We start from the raw sequence: 24,465 nt of genomic DNA, 5'->3' as shown, positions 1-24,465 counted from the left end.
CAACTTTTTTTATTGTATCAATCTTTTGGGAAGCAAATCAACATGAAGATAATAACAAAAACCTACCATTTTGCTTTGCACATAATTTTTGGACTGATATTTGTCATTGATGTCAAAGGGGGAGAGATAGGATGGAAGTAAAAATTGTAAGTATTATATAAATAATATATGAAGGAGATATAAGTTAGAGAATAATCTCAGGGGAGTATAGTATGTAAAAGATGGTATGAAAAATAATGGTTCCACATCTTTTTTTTTAAATTTCACAAGATCACAACTTTGAAACTTTTATAGTTAATTTTTCATATATTGTCATCAATTCCAAAGGGGGAGATTGTTTGAAATTAGGCTAAGGTAATGCATTACAGTTGTCATTTATGGAAACATATAGTTAATTTTAAGATGGCAAAATATAAGGATAAGTTTGAAGTATAGAAACTCGAAAATTTGTCTAAGTATGGTAAAGGGAAATAGTGTACAATTAACTCCTTTTTTAATGTAGTTCACTAGAGGAACTTGGGAATGTGTGTTTTAAGAAACTATGTTTAGCTGAAGCAATGAAAGTATGGGTGCTCTTAGCATTTTTGAAATAGCTGGTTCTTAGTTGGGTAGGAAATTGGTAGGGGAGAATTTGGCAAGAGGCACTGATCCTGGAGGAACATAAGAGTGTTTAGAGAAGAATTTGGCAAAAGCTGATGGGACAGAAAGCATTTTTTTGGATAATGCAGAATATTTAAAAACTTTTTTTGAAGTAGGTACCACAAGTTCTCGGGTCTGGAACCCTTCCTTGTTCTTCTGCATTTGATATGCATGAGCAAGTATTTGACAAGGAAAACAATCCCATGGTTAATATGGATGCTAATATTGAGAAGAATTTAGAAGGGTCAAAGTTAGGGTTTTTGGATCAAAGGACATGGTCTTCCTTGTTTGGCCAAAAACCTAGTGGAAAATCATCCTTCCCACTGGTGACTTTTAAATCTTGTTGGGAGAAAGGTGAGTTTCAAATCTTTATCCCATATCATATAGTTGATTTTTCTGTGTCTTCCATGGAGTTCACTCTTGTGGGTAAATTTTTGGGGGCTAGACTAGATCTAGATTCTTTGAAAAAATGATTAAACAAAAATGGGTTATCTAAGGTGACGTTGATTTAGCTCCTATGTCAAATGGATTCTTCTCTTTTATTTTTAACTACAAAGAAGACATGAATATGGTTCTATGTGGAGGTTCATGGTCTTTTTGAAAAAGCTCTCTCACTATTAAAAAATGGGAGCCAAATATTGACTTATATGATGCTTTTTTCTTAACCACTCTGATCTAGGCAAGACTGCCTGGCCTTGCTTTAGAATTTTGGCATGAAGATATCTTTAAAGGAATTGCTAGCTCATTTGGTGAACTTGTGGCATTGGATAATGCAACAGCTTCAAGATCTAAACTTCAAAGTGTTAGACTATATATTAAAGTAGCAAATCTGAATCATCTTCCAAATAAGGTGGAGTTAATTTCAAAGTTAGGAAAAAGAATGCAGGAAATTGTTTATGAAGATCTTTAAAACTCCTGCTATGCCTATAAAAAATAGGGTCATTTGGTCAAAAATTGTCCTTATAAAAGTAAGAATCATTCAAACATTGAAAAGGAAGTGAAGTAGACTAAAGTATAGAAGAAAGTGTAGAAACCCTAAGCCACTCACAAAGAGAAATAGGGGAAATTGGAGTTGGTTTCCTAAGAGGAAGTAACTATAAAAGAAAGTGACAATATTAATAAAAAAGGGGATCCTATGATGCCTGCATAGAATACAAATGAAACGGTGGACTTAATAAAACAAATGGTTATTTATCAAAAGAAGGATGAAAGATGGGAAGATCTTGTTGAGAAAGATGTTTTAGAAGAAGGGGAAATCTAGTCTGATTCTAGAAAATTGATGGAGAAGGGAGAATCAGAAAGCTAGTTTGATTCTGGAAATCTGATGGAGAAGGGAGAATCCCAAAACTTCCATGTGGCTAATTATTAGGAACTAGACCCAATGCCTCAGGAGATGTTAGATTGTAAGGACATTTCTCCCTTTAGGAATGATCTTGATATTGAAGAAATGAAGGAAGAAGGGAAGGATCTAAAACAAGAACTGAATCAAAAGAAAAAAACTTGAAAAGAAAATTAATATAGACCCCAAGGGAGTGGAGACAAGGAGCAATAAAGTGGATCAGCAAGATAAGGTTAAACCAAATGTTGGCACTTTGGATAAACCTAGAAGAAGATCCTCTAGAAAAACTAGACAGATGGAAAGTATGAAGAATATTGTTGATGGTAGGAAAGCAACTATTCTGGATTTTACTCCTAAAAATTAGAAATGAAAATTATTACTTGGAATATTAGGGGTTTAAATAATATGCATAAACTTGATGTTGTTAGGAATTTTGTTAGAGAGCAGAAGCTGGATTTTCTTCTTTTGCAAGAAACAAAGATGGAAAAAGAGAAAGCTGAACAAATTAAGTCCTTTAAAAATTATTGTTTAAAAGCTAGTAGTTTAAAAGGAGCTTCAGGGGGAACCTTGATGTTATGGAAGAAGAATTATTACTCGAGGATAGTTTTGAATGCTAGTAAACATATTATGGTTGTTAAAATTACTAGTATTAATCATAATAAGGAGTGGTATATTGTTAATATGTATGCTCCCAATACTAAGAACCTTAAGAAAAAGGTTTGGGATACTCTCTCACACATAAAAAGTAATGACTAGTTTGGGAAATGGATCATTATGGGAGATTCTAAAGCTCCTCTTTATGAACATGAAAAAAAGGGAGGAAATGTGATTCAGTTCGAAGGTTGATTGGATCTCATGTATTTTATCAACAAGGAGGGTTTAATGGACATGGATCTTCATGGAATTTAGTTTCCCTGGAGCAATAAGAGAATTGGAATCGACTATATTTAGGCTTGTCTTGATAGAGCTCTTATCTCACCTGATTGGACCAAAGAGTTCACTTGTAAACTAGAAGCTTTTCAAAAAATTGGATCAAATCATTTCCCTCTGATATTTATTGCTACAAAGATAAATATTAAGAAAATTTTATCTTTTAGATTTGAAAAAATTTGGATGCAGCACCCACAGTTTGAAAGTAAATTGGCTAAATGGTGGAATATAGATGTTGAAAGTATAGCTGTCTACAGAGTTGCTTCCAAGCTTAGGAGTGTCAAAAAAATGGTTAAAATTTGGAACAAAAATTGTTTTGGTAACATTTTTGAGAATAAAGCAGGTATAAAGGAAGAACTTCAAATCATTCAAGATAATATATAGAAGGAAGGATATACTCTTGATCTTGTTATTATGGAAAATGAAAAATTGGCCCAATATCATGATATAATCACTAAAGAAGAAATCTATTGGAAGCAAAGATCCAGATTGACGTGGTTGAAGGAAGGAGATAAAATTACTAGATTTTTCCATCTCTCTATTTTAAAGAATAGAGCCAAAACTTGTATATCACACATAAAAAAGGGAGATTTGAAGATTTTTGAGGATAAAAATATTTTGGAAGAAATGGTTTCCTTTTTCTCTTCTTTAATGACTGCTAATCCTAACATTAATCCTCTTCATTAGGCTGAGCTTTTAAAGGTGATCCCACCTTTATTTATGAAGGATTAGAATAAATTTTTTGGAGACATTACCAAGGAAGAAGAAATCTTTAAAGCTATGTGTTCTTTAGGGGGAGATAAAGCACCTAGTTCAAATGGTTTTCCCATGTTCTTTTTCTAGAAGTCATGGAATCTGGTTGGAAAAGATGTGTGTCATGCTGTGAAGGAATTTTTTGGAGCAAAAAAAATGCTAAAGGAAATCAATTCCACATTCCTCTATCTGATTCCCAAAAATATTGGAGCTAATTCTCCAGACCAGTTTAGACCGATTAGTTTGTGCAACTCCTTTTACAAAATTATTTCTAAGGTCCTCACTTCTAGGCTGCTCCTTGTGCTCACTTCTCTTATTGTTGTTAAAAAAAATGGCTTCGTCCCAGGTAGGCAAATTCTCAACTCAATTATTGTGGCCCATGAGAATATTCACTCTTTGTCTTGTTCAAATAATCAAGTTTTTATTATGAAATTTGATATTGTGAAAGCTTATGATAGAGTTGAATGGGTTTTCCTTGCTAAAATTCTTCATGTCTTTGGTTTTGATCATAAGGTTTTTGGAGCTATTTATCAATTGATCTCTACTTCATCCATTGATGTCTTGGTTAATGGTAGTTCTTCTCATTTTTTCAAACCTTGTAGAGGTTTGAGACAAGGTGACCCCTTACCCCCATTCTCTTTGTTATTATGGCTGATTGTCTGGGGAGATATATAGGGAACTTGGTTCAAAAAGGAGTTATTAAAGATCTTCAGCCTTCCACTCATCCCCTTACTTTCTCTCATGGTTAGTTTTTAGATGATACTATTTTTATGGGTAAATCTAAAGTTATTGAAGCAAGGAATCTCAAGCAAGCTCTTAATTTGTACTCCTTAGCCTCAGGTCAGTTGATTAATTGGAATAAAAGTGTTGTGTTTTTTTATTAATATTCCAATCCTTAGACAAAATAAAATTACCACAATTCTTGGGTGCTCTATTGGATCTTTTCAATCTATTTACCTGGGGCTCACTCTTGGTCCAAAGGTTCCTGATTCCTTTTGGGAAGTTCTTATTATGAAGTTTAATAAAAAGTTGGCAGGCTGGAAAGGAAATATTTTGAGTCAAGTAGGTAAAATTACTCTTCTTAAAGCATGCCTTCATAGTATTCCTACTTATGCTTTGAGTCTTTCTAGAATCCCAGTCAAATTTGCAGCTACTATTGATAAAATTTAGAGGAATTTCTTATGGACTGGTATTGAGGAAAAGAAGAAAATGGCTCTTATTCCTTGCGATCATATTTGTAAACCTATTAGAGAGGGAGGATTGGGGATCAAGTCTATGAGAAGTATGAATAAGGATCTTCTGGCAAAACAAGGTTGGAGAACTTATCATGATGATAAGGAATGGAGTACTATATGGAAGCATAAATACCTTTTTAATGCTAATTCTATAGCTGATTTCCTTTCAACTCCTGATGTTCTTTCTCCATCTACAATATGGGGAGCTATTCAGGGAACAAAGAACATTCTTGTTAAGGGTTGTTCCTAGAAAATTGGAAATCAAAAAAAAGTGAGATTTTGGGAAGATTTTTGGTTGTTGGATCATCCTCTGATTGATGACTTTCAAGACACCATTCAAGTAGATAGATGTAAGCAAATGTTTGGTATTTTAGTGGGACATTATTGGCATGAGAATACTTGGGTGAACTTGATTGATGTTGACCAAAGTTTTATTAATATACAATTAAGTCTAAATGCCTTTTCTCTATATCCAAACCATGAGGATGCATTGATATGGAATATTGATCCTAGTGGTCAGTTTAAAGTCTCTTCTTTGTTTACTTCAAAAGAGAAAGGTATCCAACCTCTATGGTCTCAAGCTTGGATAAAGGGTCTTTTCCTAAAATAAATATTTTCTATTGGATTTTTCTTTAAAACAAAATCCTCACTCAGGATAATTTGCAAAAAAGAGGTATTAATGTAGTGAACAGATGTATTCTTTGTAAAGATGGATTTGAAGATAGAAACCACTTGTTCTTGAATTGCTCTTGTAGTCAACAAGTGTGGAATATTATTCTCACCTACTAGAACATAACATGGGTCCATCAAATTAATGTTGGACTTTGTTTTAAAAGTTGGAGGTGCTCTTCAAAGGATTTTGATGTGGATTTTCTTTGGAAAATAACTCTTCCCCATCTCTAGTGGGGCATCTGGAAAGAAAGAAACAACAGAAGTTTTAGAAATAAAGATTTGCCAGGATGGATGCTTGGATAGAATATTGTTAGAGCCATTAAGGAAAATTTCAAGTCTCAAAGGCAAAGCAACCTTACTTTCAATATTGATAATCTAATGCAATCACAATGATCTCATTTGAAAAAAGATAACTCAAGATTGAATACTAGATGGATGGCCCCTCCTATTGGATGGATCAACGAAAACTTTGATGGTGCTACTAAGGGTAATCCAGGAAGAGCAGGGTGAGGAGGAGTCTGAAGGGATCATATAGGTAATATTATTGATATTATTTCTATCCCTATAGGTAATTCTAATAGTCACATAGCAAAAGCTACTGTTGCTCTATATAATATAAGTTTAATTGTTGAAATTGGTTATCTTCACCTCTGGTAAGAAGGTGATTCTTTAAACCTTATAAACATGCTCAATAATAAAAACTCAATCACTTTGTCGATTGAGGCAGGTGTGATGGAAAATAAAAATTTATTAAATAAATTTGAAAAAGTGATTATATCCCACACTTACTATGAAGGCAAGGGGGTAGCAGACTGGGTTGCCAACTATGCAGTTCAAATGGGTCACAAGATGACATGGAATGGTGATCTTAGCAAAAACATGGATCTCAAAGCCCTCATTAATTATGATGCTACTCATGTGATGGTGGAAAAGATATGCCAAGATTAGAAAATTCATGATTTTTGGAAATGGGCATGCAGGTGTCAGAATTCCTTCCCTGAGGAAGTACATTTATGTGATTGCAATCCTTGCACTACACGTATCTAGAGTAAAGAGGGTTTTATTTGTTTCAATGAACAATCTTTGCATGCTTAATTCATTTGCTTTCTACCTTCTACTAAATTTGGTTTGGTTTAGCATTTTGAATTCTATAAAAATGGGTGGAGAGCCACGAAAACAAGAACCCCAAAATTGCAAAGGTTGGAAGGATAGAGAGGATGTTTGGAAGATTCTACAAAAGGGGAAGGTAACTAATTTCTTGGAGCATCTTCATGGGTTTAAACCCCATATTATCATGGCTTTCTTCAAAAATTGGACAGAGGATAGGGCCACCCTACATGGTGTTACTATGCAATTGATCGAGAATTTCATAGCAGAGATTACAGGTCTACCCATGAAAGGCATTAAGTTTAGCAAAAAAATGAGCATCTCTAATGTCGCATTCAAGAAATTTCCCAAAATGGAAGATGAGGAGAAAAACCTGGAGAAAAATGGAGATTTCTATGAACTGGACTAGATAAAGACCATATGGAAAGATGTGTTGTCATATACTCGTGAGTATTTTATCATGGATGGTAGAAATAAAAGAGTGCATAAGTTTCATTTTGTCTTCCTCAATCATTTTAGGTACAAAGATAGACTCTCTTTTTCATTTTATTTGAGATTCTCTCTTCTTCAAAGTCTACAAGCCCATAGAAAAAAAGAGTGGCATCCCATTTTGCATGAAGGGTTGATTCTTCCCATAGAAGGTCACTGTAAAATTTTTGACATTGCATCTTCTCCTTCGATAGATAAAAAGAAGGGTTCTACCACTAAAACCTACTCTAGGAAGAGTAAGGGGATTGAAAGTGTTAAGGGTAAGAAGAGGAGTCTGAAACATGAAACCTAGGATACCCCTCAGTACAATGTGGAAGAGGCCACTGAATTGGAGAACTCAAAAAATAAGGAGGACAAAAACTAGGAGGAAGAAGAAAATACAAATGAGGGTGATTTTAGCTCCAATTTGGAAGGCTACCCAGATAGTAAGGGAAAAAATGGGAAAGAGGATGAGGAGGAGAATAGTGAGGAAAATATTGAAATGGGTGATGATGGAGAAGGGGAAAACTAGAGTGACCACTCAAAAGAACTAAGGGATGGAAAAGAGGAGACAGAGCAGGCTAAGGAGGACAACTTGAGAGAGGAAGATTAGACTGATAAGGAGATGTCTCTGCCTAGAGCTAATATCGAGAAGGATATAAATGGCTCACCACATATAGATTCCAGGCTCATCATTCTGCAAGCTAACTCATGGCTATATAATGAGTTAATGTAATGGGCACCCCTAGATGTCCAATAAAACTAAACCAATTTGCTGAAAGGAATTTTGTCAAACAGTTTGCATGCAACCTCTTATTTCTTCGTTTAACATTTTAAACCCCTTATAACTCTGAAAATCAAACATTTATTTGTTTGTTTTGTTTTGTGCATGGAATTGGTATCATACAACATAAACAAGAAAGAAACTACAATAATATGCAAAGTGGAAATGAACTGCTGCTAATAAAATGTTATTTTCAGAATTCATAAAACCAAATACATGGCAAATTTATCAACTCACTAATTACTTCAGCAGTATTGACATAATACTCCAGCCCATGCTTTCGAACTTGTTGCTACAATACTTTGTCCTTCAATCAGTCCACTACCTTCGTAATACCATTCCCTCAAAGCGGCGTCGGACAAGTAGCGAAGAAGATATGAGAAAAATACCAAATCTGCCTATAGCCGGAAATGCAACAAAACTGCCTGATAATGAAGCCAATAACAAAGAATTCCAAAGGCCAAACCCCAAGGGAATGACTTCTAGAATGTTACAAGAGAGGATAGACGTCCTCAAATGCCAAGAATGGAGCTGCAACTCACACACCAATTTCTTCTCATATTCAACCTGCCTAATGAAGCCACAGATGCTTCCTTTTATTCTATTTCCAAGGGTCCACTCAACTCATATGGGCAATGTGGGATAAAAGATGTGTAATATATAAAACATATATTAAAATACCCCTTATGTCTCCCTTGGGTACACATCACCATAAAATAAATATTAAAGTAACACTTTAATATTTTATAATTAAATTAGACGTTACTTTAATAAAACTTTAGGCATTAAAATGTATTAGCAATCAAACTTTGAATAATGTGAGTGATAGCTCATCGGAAAGCTCTCACCGAGGAGTATCAAATCCAATCACCAAAATTGACCTGCACTGTGTCCTGTCGACTTACTAAAAATAGTAAGTATGCCTGAAACTGAGTAAATCAACTTCGTTTTGGCCCAAACTGGAAATGACTAGGCCAAAACACTCCAGGATCCCATTAAACCCTTCGTTAGCCCTCGGGACCATGTAGAACAAGGCTAATGCACACACACTTGGTCAACTGCTAAAATGGGGACATTACAGTTAATGAGTCTCAAAAAGAAAGTTGAAAATTTGTAGAAAAATCAAGATATGGACCGAAGTAAGCTCAATCAGGTGCAAATCTAGGTGGGGAAATACTAGTCAAACTTAAAGACTATGAACAAAACCTGCAGCTAATTATCAAGGAAAGTGGTAACAAAATGGAATAGGTTACATATAGTATCTATGCAGTTGTTGCAAGTCTTGGAAAGTGGACCAATGAAGAAATTATGTCGCCAGAGGGTCTGAGTAAGAGAACCAGGCAAAGTTCAAGGAAGAGAGTTGTGGAGTCTGTTGGTGGTTCGGCTGCTGATCCCATTCAAGACACTACGAAGATTGGTAAGGAAGTGGTCAAAATGATCAAAGAGCTACAATAGCAACTTTTCCTGGTCTTTGGTCTCTAGTTTTTGTTCTAGTCCTGGTCTTAGTTATTGGTCCTGGTATATGGTTACTGTTTATGGTTGTAGTATCTAGTTTTTTATCTATTGTTTAAACTAGGTTCTAGGTCCTTCTAAAACCTAGGTTCAATTTTTGGATATTTTTTGTGGTTTCAGGTCCCTATAAAACCTGAACCTGATTTTGATACTATTTAAATAGTAGATTTCAAATCCTTGTAAAATTTGGTTATGCTTCATGTTATATCATTTTTGTTTTTGTTAAAGGGTTTTAGGGCCCCTTCAAAACCTATTTTTATCGTAATCTAAAACTTGGGAATGTGTGCTCTTACTAGAAGGTGGTACAAAATCTATATGACACATGGGTAAAAGAGCTTAATTTTTTTATGTATGGAAGAAATTATGGTGGATTTACTAAGTATAGTTTGATAGGACATATAAGAGTAACATGCAAATGCAATGGCATTTTTGTTAAGGAATTATTTTGGTTTGCCAAAATTATTACTTGAAAATGTTGGGACAAAATCCACGATGTTAACCCACACATGAAAAAATAATATTCTAAGATTTAGCAAAGTATCAAGCAACAAGGCCGACATGACAAAAAGTTTTGGTATAAGGGTAGGACATTTCATTTAGCAAAGTGTGGCATTATGTTGTAATGATATAATATTTGTGTGCACACTTTATGTGATTAGTATAGATTCCAATATGATGCTAGTATAGAGTAGTTTAATGGAATGATCAATTTTGAAGAAGGAACTAAAAAGGTAGATCATATATTGAAGATATCAGCACTATAAAAGGTTTTTCATGTATCTATCTCTATTGATAGCATTTTAAATTTGTATATGCATGTTTGAGAAGTGGGCTTATCTTGTACTTTTTATTGTAATAACAACTCCTAATAGGGTTGAGGCTTCTACCAAGGCCTAGTCCTCTAACAAGGACATATACACTATACATATGTAATAAACTCCTGACAGGGTCAATATCTATCACAACATACTTTTGATTAGTGGGTCATTTTGTGGCTACTATCCCCACCATAGTTTTCCCTTGGTCACTTTCCATATTTAACGTAAAATGGTGTTATTAGTTGCATTGTGTTATGCTTATGTTTAATTTTCAGTTTGATCATCTATGTGAATTTAAAGATTGTTAATAATATCCATAGTTGGGAAGAAGTTTGTGGAACACTAATTCACCCCCCACCCCCCCAATATTCCCTCTTTCTAACACATTGTAGAGGTGAAAACACCAAATCGTGGATTTGACTAAGGAAGGTCTTTAAAAATCTACCCAATATTTTACTTTATCTTCATTTGTACAAGCTTGTTGAAACAATAAATTGAAGTCATTCCATGGGATTCTTATACATCTAAACTTAGTTATAATGTGTTTTCTTGTGTATTTATCGTTGTATTTTTTCTATATTCATATCTTAGTCATATTATTCTTATATAATTAGTATTTTACTTCTTATTATGTTTTGTAGTTATTCTAATTTATTTCTTAGATTTCTATGGCATCCTCTATGATTTTTCTATATGAGATTAATACTTATTGTGTTGGCATTGTATTCTTGTGTTGTCATATGTATGTGTCTTGGATAATAAGCGTGTGAAGTTACACAATTGCTTGTAATAGTTAATATTGTTATATTTTGTTATAGTGTAGTTATGCCAATTATTTGTGTTTTATATTTTAGTTTTTTTTAAGTCCTTTTTCAATTTGTTTGTCTTGATCCCCTATCTCACTAGTGTACCAATTAAGTGAGATGACAAAAAAAAAATTTCATTCTTTAGGAATTTAGTTTTTATGAGGTTAGCTAACTTTATTTCTCCATAAAAAAGTGAGATAATAAGACTGGATGGCAAGGGCAAGTGGTGGTCGGAGAGGCTTTCAAACTTTGAATTCTAAAAAGAGTGGGATTCCTCTAGCTCATCAGAATCAGAACCCTAGATTGGAGCACAGGCTGCAAAAGGAGGATGGTCAAGGGTTGTGTACAAGAGATTAGTCAAAAAATGTTGATGGGGACCCAGATGCTCCCCATAAGGAAGTGGACAAGATTCCTTTGGTCCCCAAAGGAGGTCAGCCAACCAAATGGTCATCGCTTTTTGGAATCAAGCCCTTAGATAAGTCCTCTTTCCTGCCTATTAATATTCTTCTAGAGTCAGAGAAAGGTTCTTGTGCCATTGCCATCCCAGATGAAATTGTGGATCACAGCATTTGATCCATGGCTTCTACCTTGATAGGAAAATTTCTATGGCCTAGACCAAATATTGATGATGTGAGGAATTTTATTAAAAAGAAATAGGCTCTTAAAGGTTAAGTTTTAGTCATAGCCATGGCTAAGAATTTTTTTTTCTTTTGAGTTCACTTGCATGGAAGATCTTTCTTCCACTCTCAGTCAAGGTCAATGGGCTATTGGTCATTCCACTTTGGTCCTCCAGAAGTGGTCTTCCAAGCTGAATCTGAATGACTCTTTTTTTGTTCAAACACTTGTTTGGGTTAGATTGCCTGAACTGCCTTTAGAATACTGGAATGAAGATGTTTTTGTTGGGCTAGCAAAATCTTTTGGATAACTTCTATCTATTGATCCAATCACTACTTCCAAAAGATGCCTCAACTATGCACTCATTTGCATAGGGTTAGAGAAGGAATGGACATGTCAAAAACTGTGACTTTCCACTCAAAACTCGAGATGCATGTCCAAAAATTGATCTACAAAACTGTGCCTTTTGCCTACTTTCTTTGTTTCAAGGTTGGTCATAAAGAAAATCAGTACCCTAATGTTGTGAAGTAGAATAGTCAGAAAAGTCAGGTTCCTGCTAACCTAGCCAAAAAAAAGAAGAAATTCAAACCCTCTGGAACCTCTATCAAGGGAAGGAAGAAACTAATCTAGAGACACAAACTTGCTAAGCAGCCTAAGAACCAAAATGGCAAGGAGGCTTAGGGTAACTCTGCCAGGTACCCATCCCACTTTATCTTTGATACTCAGGTCAACCTCCATGGTAGTGCTCCAAAGGAGCCTTTGAAGGATGGCCCAATTGTTGTGGCCATATTTGTAGCAGAGGATAATGTGATTCCTTAGAAAGAGCAGAAGGAAGGAAGGTAGGAGACCCCTCAGATGGAGATCCCAAGGATCTCTAACTTAGACCCCCCAAAAGAAGCTATCAATAATGGGCCTGGTTAGGTGGGAAGCCTCAGGCCTCCAACAAATAGGGTTGTATCCAAAGATCTGGGGACTAAGATCATAGAGTTTATAAACAACTCCTCCCTAAAAAAGATCTCACAATGGTAAGATTGGATTGACAATTGGTCTCAAGACAGTAACAATGGCTAGAGTATGCTTTTATAAATAAATAAAAACCATGACCACCATGACCACCCTCCTCTGTCACCTACCACAACTAGAAGGATAGTCAAGGTCAATGTTGGGGGTAAAATCAAGTCTCTAGGAAGGAAAAACACAAGCCAGCTCCTTCAGAAAGAGGCCAGAAATAACTTGGCAGATGGGAGCCAAAGAACCATCAAGGAATACTTTGGAAAGAAATAAAGATCATCTCTTGAAATATAAGGGGCCTTAATGGTGCTCACATATAGGAGTTATTTAGGAGTATGATTAGAGACCAAAGACCATACTTTTTATTGATCCAAGAAACCAAAATGAGAAAAGAAGTGGTAGGCAAGATCTCCTTCGACAAAAACATGAGGTGCAAGGCCATAGAATCAGAGGGAGCTACAGGAGGGGTGTTGATCCTCTATAATAGCAAGGCTTATCAATTTTTTACTATCTATAATGCTAGCAATGCCCTCCTATGCAGGGTGTCCCACATACATAGTAATGAATCCTAGTTTATTTTAAACCTTTATGCTCCCAATTCCAAAAGCGAGAGAAAGATTTTCTAGGGTAGGTTTACCAAGATTATAAATTCCAACAATTTAAACAAAGGGATTATCATGGGGGATTTCAATTCCCCCCTATTGGATGATGAAAAAAGTGGAGGGATTGCCTCAAATCAAGAGAGTAACTTAGACCTTTCAAATTTCATTAATGATTTGGCTTTAATGGATGTTGATCTCACGGGGAGCAGATTCACTTGGTCCAATAGGAGAGTTGGGAGGGATTGTATCCAAGTTTATCTTGATAGAACCCTAATTTACCTTGTTTGGTTACAAACTCACACTTGTAGGCTTTCTCTTCTCCCTAGAATGGGATCAGACCACTCCCCAATTTCTCTCTTTGTTTGTCTTCTTACTTTCAAAAGGTCCTTCCCTTTGCTTTTTGAGAAAATGTGGATTTCTCATCCAACTTTGGAAGCCAAGATTTCTTCATGGTGGAACATCAAGGTGGAGGGTACTGTTATGTTTAGGGTGGGCCAAAAATTGAAGAATGTGAAAAAAATATTAAAATTTGGAACAAAATTGACTTCAGCCACATTTTCTAGGAAAAGGATGAGAGGATTGATCAACTTTGCATTATCTAGGAAGAGATACAGCAAGATGGTTACAATGATCAAAACTGGTTGGAGGAAATCTCGATTCTCTCTAACCTTCATAACATCATGATTAGGGAAGAACAACTTTTGGAAGTAGAGATCAAGAGTAAATTGGCTTAAAGGAGGAGATAGGAACACCAGGTTCTTCCACTTAACCAACTTAAAACATAGGGCTGCTAACAGGATTTCCAACATCAAGAAATGATAGGCTTTGTTATCTAAGGACAATGAGATAGTGGATGAAGCAGTGCAATTTTTCTCTTCTCTCCTCTCTAAGGATCATACTCTCTCAAGGCCTAATCAAGAGGATATTATGTCCGCTATTCCCACTATCCTGCAAGCCCACCATAACTCAATGTTGAAAGCTATTCCTACCCTAGAGGAAATTTTCCTAGCTCTCTCTTATCTTCTCAATGATAAGGCCCCTATCCTAAATGGCTTCCTGAAATTCTTCTTCCAAGTCTATTGGGAAGTGGTCAAAGGGGACATTGTGAAGGCAGTGTAGGAATTCTTTGGAGCCAAAAACCTTTTGAAAGAACTCAATGCCTCTGTTCTGGTCCTCATTCCGAAAACCCCAAGGGCAGATTCGATGGATAAGTTTAGACCCATTAGCATTTGTAATTCTTTCTATAAAATCATCTCAAAGGCCCTTACTACTAGGCTTCTTAGAGTTTATCTGATTATCTCCCCTTAGCAAATTAGCTTTGTTCTAGGGAGACAAATTTTAGACTCTATTATCATAGTGCACGAGGTGATTCACTCTCTTGAAGTTGGGAAGAGGGAAGTTTTCCTGCTCAAGCTTGATATGTCCAAAGCTTATGATAGGTTGGATTGAAACTTCCTAATGGCGGTCCTCCAAGCATTTGGCTTTAACTCCCAGGTTTGTAAACTCATCTTTCAGCGTATTTCTTCCCCTTCTTTATCTATTCTACTTAATGGCTCCCCCTCAAATTTATTTTTCCCTTCAAGAGGGTTGAGACAAGGTGATCCCCTATCCCTTGTTCTCTTCATCATTTTGGTTGATTGTTTGGGAAGACTTATTTCAAGAAAAAGATAGGATCAGATTTTGCAAGGACTTAAGCCTTTGTCTAGTCATATTTCTTTCACCCACCAGCAATTTGTGGAAGACACTATCCTACGAGGCGATGCAACGGTCTAAGAGGCCAGAGAATTCAAGGCATTTCTTAAAACTTATACTAGGGGTTCTGGCTAGGTTATCAACTAGGAAAAAAGCTCAGTTTACTTCATCAATACGCCATTGGAAAGATAAAGGAAAATTTCTTGCATATTGGGACATGGTATTGGCACTCTTCTAGCAAGTTATCTTGGTATGCCTTTGGGTTTTGAACCCCTGGAATCTTTTTGGAATAGTATCATAGATAGATTCAACAATAAACTTGCAGGTTGGAAAGGTATGTATCTTAGCCAAGTAGGTAAATGCACTTTGGTGAAATCTATTGTTGGGCGTTCATTTTGCACAAGGTCAACGGCAGGAATCCATAGTGTAATTCCTCTCTTGAACAGCAAATCTTTTTAAGGATCCGCTCCAAGGTTCAGTGTTTGTCTTGTGAAGTACCAAAAATTTGCTCAATAGAAGATAAATGTGAATGTTCAAAAGGAGGCCTTTCCTGGTTCTAAAATTTGTTTTACCTTGAAATTAAGTAAAATCTATTCACTGTCTCAAAATACCACACCAAAAGAACAATGTTTTTGTATTTTCTATTTTTCAATGAATGCAACTCTAACAATGCAGCTACAATGACATCCTATTCTAACAGGGGGTTAGCAAAGAAAATAACGAAACTGAAAGCAACTAACATGAAATCAAATAACTTAAAATTGAAATTCCTAAACGGACATAAGCTACAAAACACAACACGCTACGAGTTAAACCTTTGAAGAAATCGATAGGAAACCAATGAAAACGAGAGTAGTGCTTCCTAGAATCCATTGATGCAATCGTCGATGAGAATTTGTAACAAATCGAATGATGTTTCACTCTTCATCAAATTGCAAGGCCACAAAAAGTGCACTCATGCGAGACAAAAAGCTATGTAGACACAATTGGGCGATCTCTTCTCAAGCGCGTTACGTCAACAAAATTCATATATCTGTAGCAAACACCAAAACTAAAAGATCACACAACTAGAAACAATGCAATAAACCTTTGCTTCAATCACAATCTCATGAATAAAATCCATAAAACAATGACACATCCAGGCAAGAATAACTACACTCTGTATGCTAGCACCAAAAGCATAACTTTATTGCATAATAATAGTGGCCTTTTTTACATTTTACAATGGAGTATTTATAAGAAATCGTCTCCTCAATTTGTGTTGAGAGTGAGAGATATCTTAATGCAATAAAATGCTTTTTAAAACATTAAAACAAACTAAATATATACAAACTGGTAATCTAACTGGTGCTTAGAGGGACTCCATCCATATTTTATTCATTAATTGGATGCATGAGCCCTTTACATGTCAAAAACAATGAAAGCATGGGAGAGAAAGTGGGAGGAAGCCATCAGTTGAAGTAGAAGTGCATGGAGACACCCAAAATAGAAGTTGGCCCTTCACTTGATGTGTGTCAAAGTTAACTTGCCATCAAAATGCATTTCCAATGCATGGAAAGTGCTATTTTTGAAACTAGCGGTCAACTATTGGCACACCTCTAAATTGTAGAGCTTCATGAAAATGTGGAGCTGTGGACCTATAGAGCTGCAAAGCTGCGGACCTGTGGACCTTGACTGAGTCAAAAACCTCAAAAATTTTCTCTAAGTGTGAAAATTGAAATTCTGGCATCTGGGTTTTGTTCATCTTCATCCTAAAGATATGTTTGGATATTTTCCCTTGAATTTCTCTATAATCTTAGTAATCTTAGCAGCATCGGGAAGATCCAAAGCCTCATACTTATCTTTAACCTTCTGTGTGTAGTTGTCCACCTCAATTCGAGTTTCTGCAAAATCCCCAAGTTTGGTATCCAACTCTAACAATGCTTCTTCTGTCCTGAAGGCTTGTCTAATGTCTTCATCACTGGATGCTTCCTCTAATGTCTTTCTGAAGTTTTCTAAAACTACCTCAACTACTAAAAGCTTCTCTTGTTCTTCATCTTCAAAAATATCCAAGCATGCATCACTATATAACATTTTTGCTTCCAAAATTTGCTCTTGGGCTTGGTCCTTGAGCCTATGTATCTCATCATGCAATGTTTCCATCACTTTATTTCCTTCTGCAATCTTTTCTATCAATCATCTATCATGTCTAGCTCTTCACCAGTATATACATCAGAATGTGGTGCCTTTGTCCTTTTATGGCTTGTAGAATTTGCAAATCCTTGCTCCAAACTCGTGCCTCATCCATAATACTGAAGTCCTGCCTCAAAATTGCCACGATCTTATCAACATTATCTTGTGTAGCATGCAATAATTTTAGACTTCCTATAATTATACTGATACCCCTATCCTCAAGGTTGTCTCGCCAATTCTGAGAAGCTCTCAAAAATGGATTGAGTTGTACACCTTCCCCTTCTTTAAGAATGGTAGTCAAAGTCTCCTCGAGGCGTTCAGAATCAAGAGGACCAATAACTTCAGCTAGATATCCTTTCAAGATCTCAACTTGCCTTCGAAGTGCTCTGATTTCAATCTCATCACATTTCATGTGGTTAAGAACCTCTTTGACTCCCATAGCCATCATTTTTTGAGAAGTATCCTGTGTAGGTTTCCCTAACGTGATATCCTTTACTTCATAGTCCTGAAGGCTGATAGTTTCTTCATCTGTACCTTTTGGGGGATGAGCCACTTGTGCAAATAGGTCCTAATTTTGAGTAGTGGTAATGAATGCAAATGGTGTTGCATCGTGTAATGGAGAGTTAGGCTTGCTCAAAATCTCCGCAATGTCACAGATATCATCCTTTGAAGCAAGGAATTGATGCTTAGCACTTCTCATTATTTCCTTCTAGAACCATCTCGAGATGTATCTTTCTTCAACCTTAGCTCTAGATGATGAAGGGATGTGTTCAGCTACCTCCTTCCCTTTGTCATTTTTTCTTGGAGTTTCCTATTTTGAGGGTTCTTCTTCTGTAGTCTCAGTTTCTATAGATCCCATAGTTTGATCCTCAACTTCTTGGGAAGGCTGTTGTATACATTCCATTACCTGTGCCTCTTTTGGTGGCTCATTAGTCCTTGGTTCTGGTTCTCCTTGTAATGATGATTCTTTCTGAACATGTTCCTCTGAACTTGGAGGTGGAGGTTTCACTAAAACCTTATCTACCATCATAGACTAAGGTGAAGATGGGGGCATTGGATGAGGACCTTGTGTCTCAAGTGGCATCTGCTTCCAAACTTGCTGTTGAAATTCACATGTAGGAGTATCTCTAATCTTATCTCCAACCAATTTTGTACCTACTGGCATGAAATCAAAATCTAGAATGGAGAGAATATCATCACCTAGCTCTCTTTGCTCATTCACCCATCAGTGTACTTCATCTTCCAAGAAAGAGAGCTCTACTATTTCAGCTTGGGTGGGTGGTGGGGTATTTGTGACATTCTTCTTTCTTTCCAATTCTGTAGCTTTGGCAAGTCGAGTTCTCCCTTGTAAAGGAACTTGCTCTTCCTCCCCATTTGACTCTGTTTCATCCTCATATGATTCTTCCTCAGGAATGGTTTCAAGAACAGATGGATTAGGCACTAATCTTTTATGAACTCTCTGCCTCTTGTTCATTCTAACCTTGACCCTCCTTTGCTTCTGTGGAACCATAGGAGAAGCGAGCTCTTGATGCATCGGAGGAATGGATGTCTCTGGAATCTCTCCCTCCTCTTGTTGGCTTGAAAAAATAGGAGGTAATGGAAAATCAACTTGGATATGAGAAATCCCAGAGTCATGGGGGTCCTGGGCAGTAGATTCATGTTGCTACAAAGGGGCCTGTTCTTCAACATGCTCTGTCTAGATCCTCTGAAGAGAGGCTCTCTTCCTCTTTTCTTTCTTCTTCTCTAGTGGATGGTAATATCCCACTGGACGATCAAGCTGGTAGACCATTTCTAGCCTGATAGGAGACTGGAGAGCAAAGATCGAAACTGTGACTTTCCTCCCCTTTACCTTTTATGGGCGAGCATGTATATAGAATATCACTGTATCCGAAATTGGATCAAGTGGAAAGGGTTTCTTGATCCAACTCTTTTTCATTCTGATGACATATCTTGCTCAATGATTAATATCATCTCCTTCCTCTCTATCAATTTTTGCATTCAGAATGGGCCTCTCACCAACTTTATCTGTATTCAATAAGGAATCTAGTAGCTCCTGCAAATCTTGTAGCCTTATCTCATTTGGGATGGTCAAATGGAGAGCATTCTCTACTAAATACAAAGTCATTCTACAATAGTCCCTGATATGGACATCATAGTCATTTGTGGCATTCATCCAATGATCTTCAAAGGCATCCTCATGGTAGAACTCTTTTCCTACCACATTTTCCACTTTACCAAAACTGTCAAAGAACGGTCGGGGAGAGTTATATTCCTGAAGAGGATAGTTCTCCCACTCCCACTTGAAAGTCACGATATCCTACTTTCTCTTTACTTGTTATGCCCCTATTACAAAAGGCCAATCCCAACAAGGCCTTCATTGGTTCTTGATCCTCTCATAGGTTGACTCAATCTGTCGAGAAATTTCCATCAAAACCAAATTGTCACTTGGGTACCTTGGGAGCTTCTTTGGATGGATAGATGCACCACCAACCTGAATGTATGTGAATGTTTGGAAGTGGATAAAATATGCACCAAGAGCTATGATCTGTGCCTTGGCCTCATCAGACAATCTCTTTCCATAGTCGCCTTCAATGAATCGAATGATGGCAAAGATAAAGGCATCATTCACAATCCTGTACTCTTTGCTTTGCAGTGAGAGCTTTTTCTTAACTAGCTAAGGATAAACTATATACGGCCATGCATTAGGATCCTGCATACTACCCTTTTTGTACAACTCGAGATAGTCGGTGGCTCTTGCTACAAGTAGATATATCACATAAGAAGTCATATAGAACTTCTTCTTCTCCTTTACTATCTGCAACTGATCACACAAGTTCTCACTAAGTTTGGTAGCCCAATCCAGTGGCATCTTTGCATGTCTGATGGTTTCACTGAAGTTAACCATGAATGGAGCGAGATGACCTGCTGCAGGCAATCCCATAACTCTGCTCAGGAGAATGATTGAATATCCAATGTCATCCCTCATGTATCCTTGAGCCATATCTACTTTGTTGATTGTCTTTCCTCAGGATGGCTTCTCAATGAAGTATGAGGAATATATGATGTCCATGGTCTCTTGGTGATGATCCTTATGCCACCTCTCAGCTGCTTCATATGAAAGCTTGATAAACTAATCAGCTCTAGGTAAGTGAAAGACTCTCTCAATATTATCAGGTTTTAGATCCAAGACTACTTCCCTAGTGACACTCTTTACCACCCTTTCCTCAGGAACAAAATGTCAGGATAAGGTCATAATCAATTCAGCTGACTGAACAATCCCAAGATGTGATGCTGCATTTACCAATCTAGACTGTATTAAGGCGGATCTCAAAGAAGATCCTTCAGTTGGGTTGTTACAAACCCTCAAAAATTCTCCCAAGTCCGTGTGTCCAAGTTCTATGTCTTTGATCTCAGAGTGTTCATTGTGCAATCGTGACTTCGAGGTTACACCTTGGAACTTGTATACGACTGGCTTTGTTATTGATCTGGATGTGGATGCCATTTGATTGTATTACCTGCATGTCACAAAAAAAAAATGTTTAATTACTGGATACATAAAACACAAAAAAAAAATGATATTCAAAAAGCAATTTTATTTTACTTATGATTTTTTTTTTCAAAATTTTTAAACTCTAACTGATTTAAATGAGACTTTCTCCTTCTTTCGATTTCCAAACTATGAGCCCAGGAGTCAGAAGAAAGTAGGGGGTCCCCATTCCTAGTGAGGAATGGGGTGTGTGTTGTGGATACCACAAAAAATAGCCCCAGAAAAAGGAAGAAATGACCAAGGCATTTCTTCATCAGCAAACATTCTTCCACTGTGCGTCAAACACCAACCGAACCTCAAACACCTCGAGCGTATCTTAGATGACCTTGCAATCCAAATTTTTGAAGTCTAAACCTTCAAACTGAATGTGTACATTGTGTATTCATTCTCTTTGACGTATCAAGATTTCATCAATCAAAGTTTTTTGTCAACTTAAAACAATCTTCCAGCCCTCTCAGTTCATTCATTCAAAATTTTCATGAAGGCTCTTTGTCAATCAATTGCTTGACCAGATAAGAGAATCAGTTTGAAGGCTCTTGGTAGGATGTCACATTCTATAATTTCAAGCCTTTTTCATAATTGCTCCATTTCATTTAAAACGTTACTTTTGATGAAACAATACTTTTGACTGCAAGGCACTTTGCTTTGTAATGCACCTTTAGCCATTTTAGATTGGTAGAATCCTTCTGACTTAACACTGTCTCTCTTTTCTTTTTCTTTTCTTTTTGTATCCTGACTACGCTTAGATTGTGTAGCTAGAACATCGGTGTCATTTCCCAAATTTGATCTCTTATGAACATCCCATGTGTTCCTCTTTTAGAACCTTTTAAGAAACTCTTACACCAAACAACGATCTTAGTAAACCTTCGAGGAGACCCCTCCTGTTTGAACTGCTCAGAATTTGGATCATTTCTCGTCATCTTTGACTTGAAATTGAACAACACCTGACACCATCAAATCTTTAAATTTTCAAAGTGTTGAGAGTTTTTTAGTCTAGGCTTCTAATTTCCAGACTGAAAGTCCCTTTAATTCCATGAGAGATGTATGTTGCTTGGTTGGTATAAAACACACAATCGTCTAAATGTTTTGACAAATAAATACCTCCTCCTGAAATCGGGACCAAAGAGTGGTTAGTAAAATCTTGAGAAAATTCCCAAGTACACCTTACCCCCTAGGACTGACCTGACTTTAAAAGAAAACACACGACTGAAAGAAAACACACAACTTAGAAAAAGGAAACACACTTGCAGAAGTAAACACCATTGCAGAAATGAAAATTTAATCTACGTGCAGAAATGAAACCTAACTCTCTTTTTTTCATTTTTTTTTTTTAGGCCTCAAAATAATGTTTCAAAAATTCCCCATTTATGGGCAAAGGTAGAAACTCCCCATGTAAGGAACTTAGCCTAAATGTGTTTTCTCCGAGAATTTTTGCAATCTGATATGGGCCTGTCCACAAGCGTTGAAACTTGGTATGGCTTCCCGGCTTTTCTTTCACCTTATCCCAAAGTAGGACTAGGTCAGAAATCCTGAAAGATTTTATGGTGGCCCTCTTGTCAAACCATCTCTTGACTATGGCTTGATTTTTAGCCATGTGTTCTAATGTAGTTGTTTATTTCTCATCCATTTCCATAAGATTCATCAATCGGATTTGTACTCTGTCAGTGTCATCTGCATACCCACTCATGAATTTTAAAATAGGAATCTTAAGATTGAGCGAGAATATCGGTTCTTGCCCATAAAAAAGTAGATAAGGAGAAGTACCCAAGGCCTTTTTTACTTTAACTCGATCTGTCCACAAGGTGTATTTCAATTGTGTATGCCAATCCCTAGGGTTCTCCTTCAACAATCATTTTATCACAGTGATCAAATTTTTGTTTGTAGACTCCGCTACCCCATTTCCTTGCGGGTAGTAATTTGAAGAGAATCTGATGATGACTTTGTTTTCAAATGCCCATTGTGTCAAAAATGCAGATGCAAATGCAGATCCATTGTCGCATACAAGAGCAAACGGCATTCCAAATCTGGTAACAATATGTTCTTCCAAAAAGTCTATCACCACCTTAGCAGTGCAATTTTTGAAAGTCTCAGCCTCTGTCCATCATGTGCAGTAATCGGTAGCTGTAAGGATAAATGTGTGTCCAGTTGATAACGGTGGGTTTACTGGACCAATGAAATCCAGTCCCCACTTTGCAAAAGGGCGCACCTCATATACCGATTGGAGTGGCATTGTTGGGTGCCCCTCTTTGTGAGCACTAGTCTGGCATGTATGACAAGAACGCACATGTTCGAATGTATCCTTGAATATTGAGGGCCAAAAATAACCCGATCTTAAAATCATGTCTGTTGTGGCTTCTGCTGAACCATGTCTCATACCATACTTATCATGAAACTGTTCCAGGACATCCTTAGCTTCTTCACGTCCTAAGCATTTCAAATAAATCCCCTCGTAGTTCCTTTTATACAACTTGTTACCAAGTAACTTGTAAGACTCACATTTCATCTTAAGTCCCCTACATTGTGAACTATTCATCCACTTGGGGCATTGGTCTTGTAGGAGATAATAGATAATATCCTAGTACCACACATCTGTCACCACACCTTGAATGATATCAACTTGTGATACAACCATCTTCTTTTGATCATCTTCATTAGTTTCATAATCAAATTTGAATTCCTTTTGACTTCCTTCTTGGTTGTCAACGATCATTTTGGATAATCCTTGGCCTCTGACTAATCACATAGGTTGAATCTCTAGATCAAATTCTTGAAGTATTGCCATCCACTTTCCTCTTCTTTTGCCAAGTTCATTCTACATCAAAAGTGTTTTTACTCTTGGGTCAGGTACAATTGCATACACCTTACTTCTGAGTATGTAGTGACGGAACTTCTTTACTACCTTGATTAACACAAAGGACTGTTTATCAAGATTTGAATATTTTAACTCAGCGTTCTTTATCGTAGAACTCATGAAAGCAATGGCTCATTCATCCTCTTCTCTTTTTTGTGTCAAGATCTTTGTGCAAGAATGTTTGGAAGCAAAGGAATAGATCTTGAAGGGTAACCCGTAATCTGGACTTACCAAAATCGAGGCTATGGAGATGGAAACCTTAATATCTTGGAAGGATTTCTTTATCTCTGGTACCCATTCTGTTTTAGCCCCTTTTTTGAGTAAATCATTGAGGGGGTGCACTATCTCTACGAAACCACTTATGAATTTGCATACAAAGTTTATCTTTCCAAAGAAAGATTTTAATTCCTTCTAACTATGAGGAGGTGCTAACTTCAAAATAGACTCAACTCTATCTAGATCAATGGAAATTCCAACTTCAAAAATGACATGTCCCAGGAGCTTTCCTTTAGTAACATCGAAAGAACATTTCTTGGGATTGAGTGATATGTCATACCTGCGGCATCTATTGAATACCTACCTTAGATCAGAAATATCAGTACTTCGATCCTTTGAAAAGATAGTCAAGTCATCCATGTAGATGACTATACACCTATTTATCAATCCTTTGAAGGCTTCATCCATTGCTCATTGAAATGTAGCTCCCACATTAATCAACCTGAAAGGCATCCTTTTGTAGGCAAACATTCCCCACTTGGTCGTGAAAGTAGTCTTTAGCCTATCTTCTTCATCGACCATCACTTGGTTATATCCTTAGTAACCATCCAAAAATGACATCATCTTTGAATCATTAACAATTTGCAACACTTCATCTAATGAGGGTAGAGGGTAGTTATCCTTCTGAGATGCCAA

Source organism: Cupressus sempervirens, chromosome 5, assembly GCF_028749045.1.
Source record: "Cupressus sempervirens isolate cs-2001-9-10 chromosome 5, ASM2874904v1, whole genome shotgun sequence".
Lineage (NCBI taxonomy): Eukaryota > Viridiplantae > Streptophyta > Pinopsida > Cupressales > Cupressaceae > Cupressus > Cupressus sempervirens.
Note: the sequence above shows the minus strand (reverse complement) of the source record.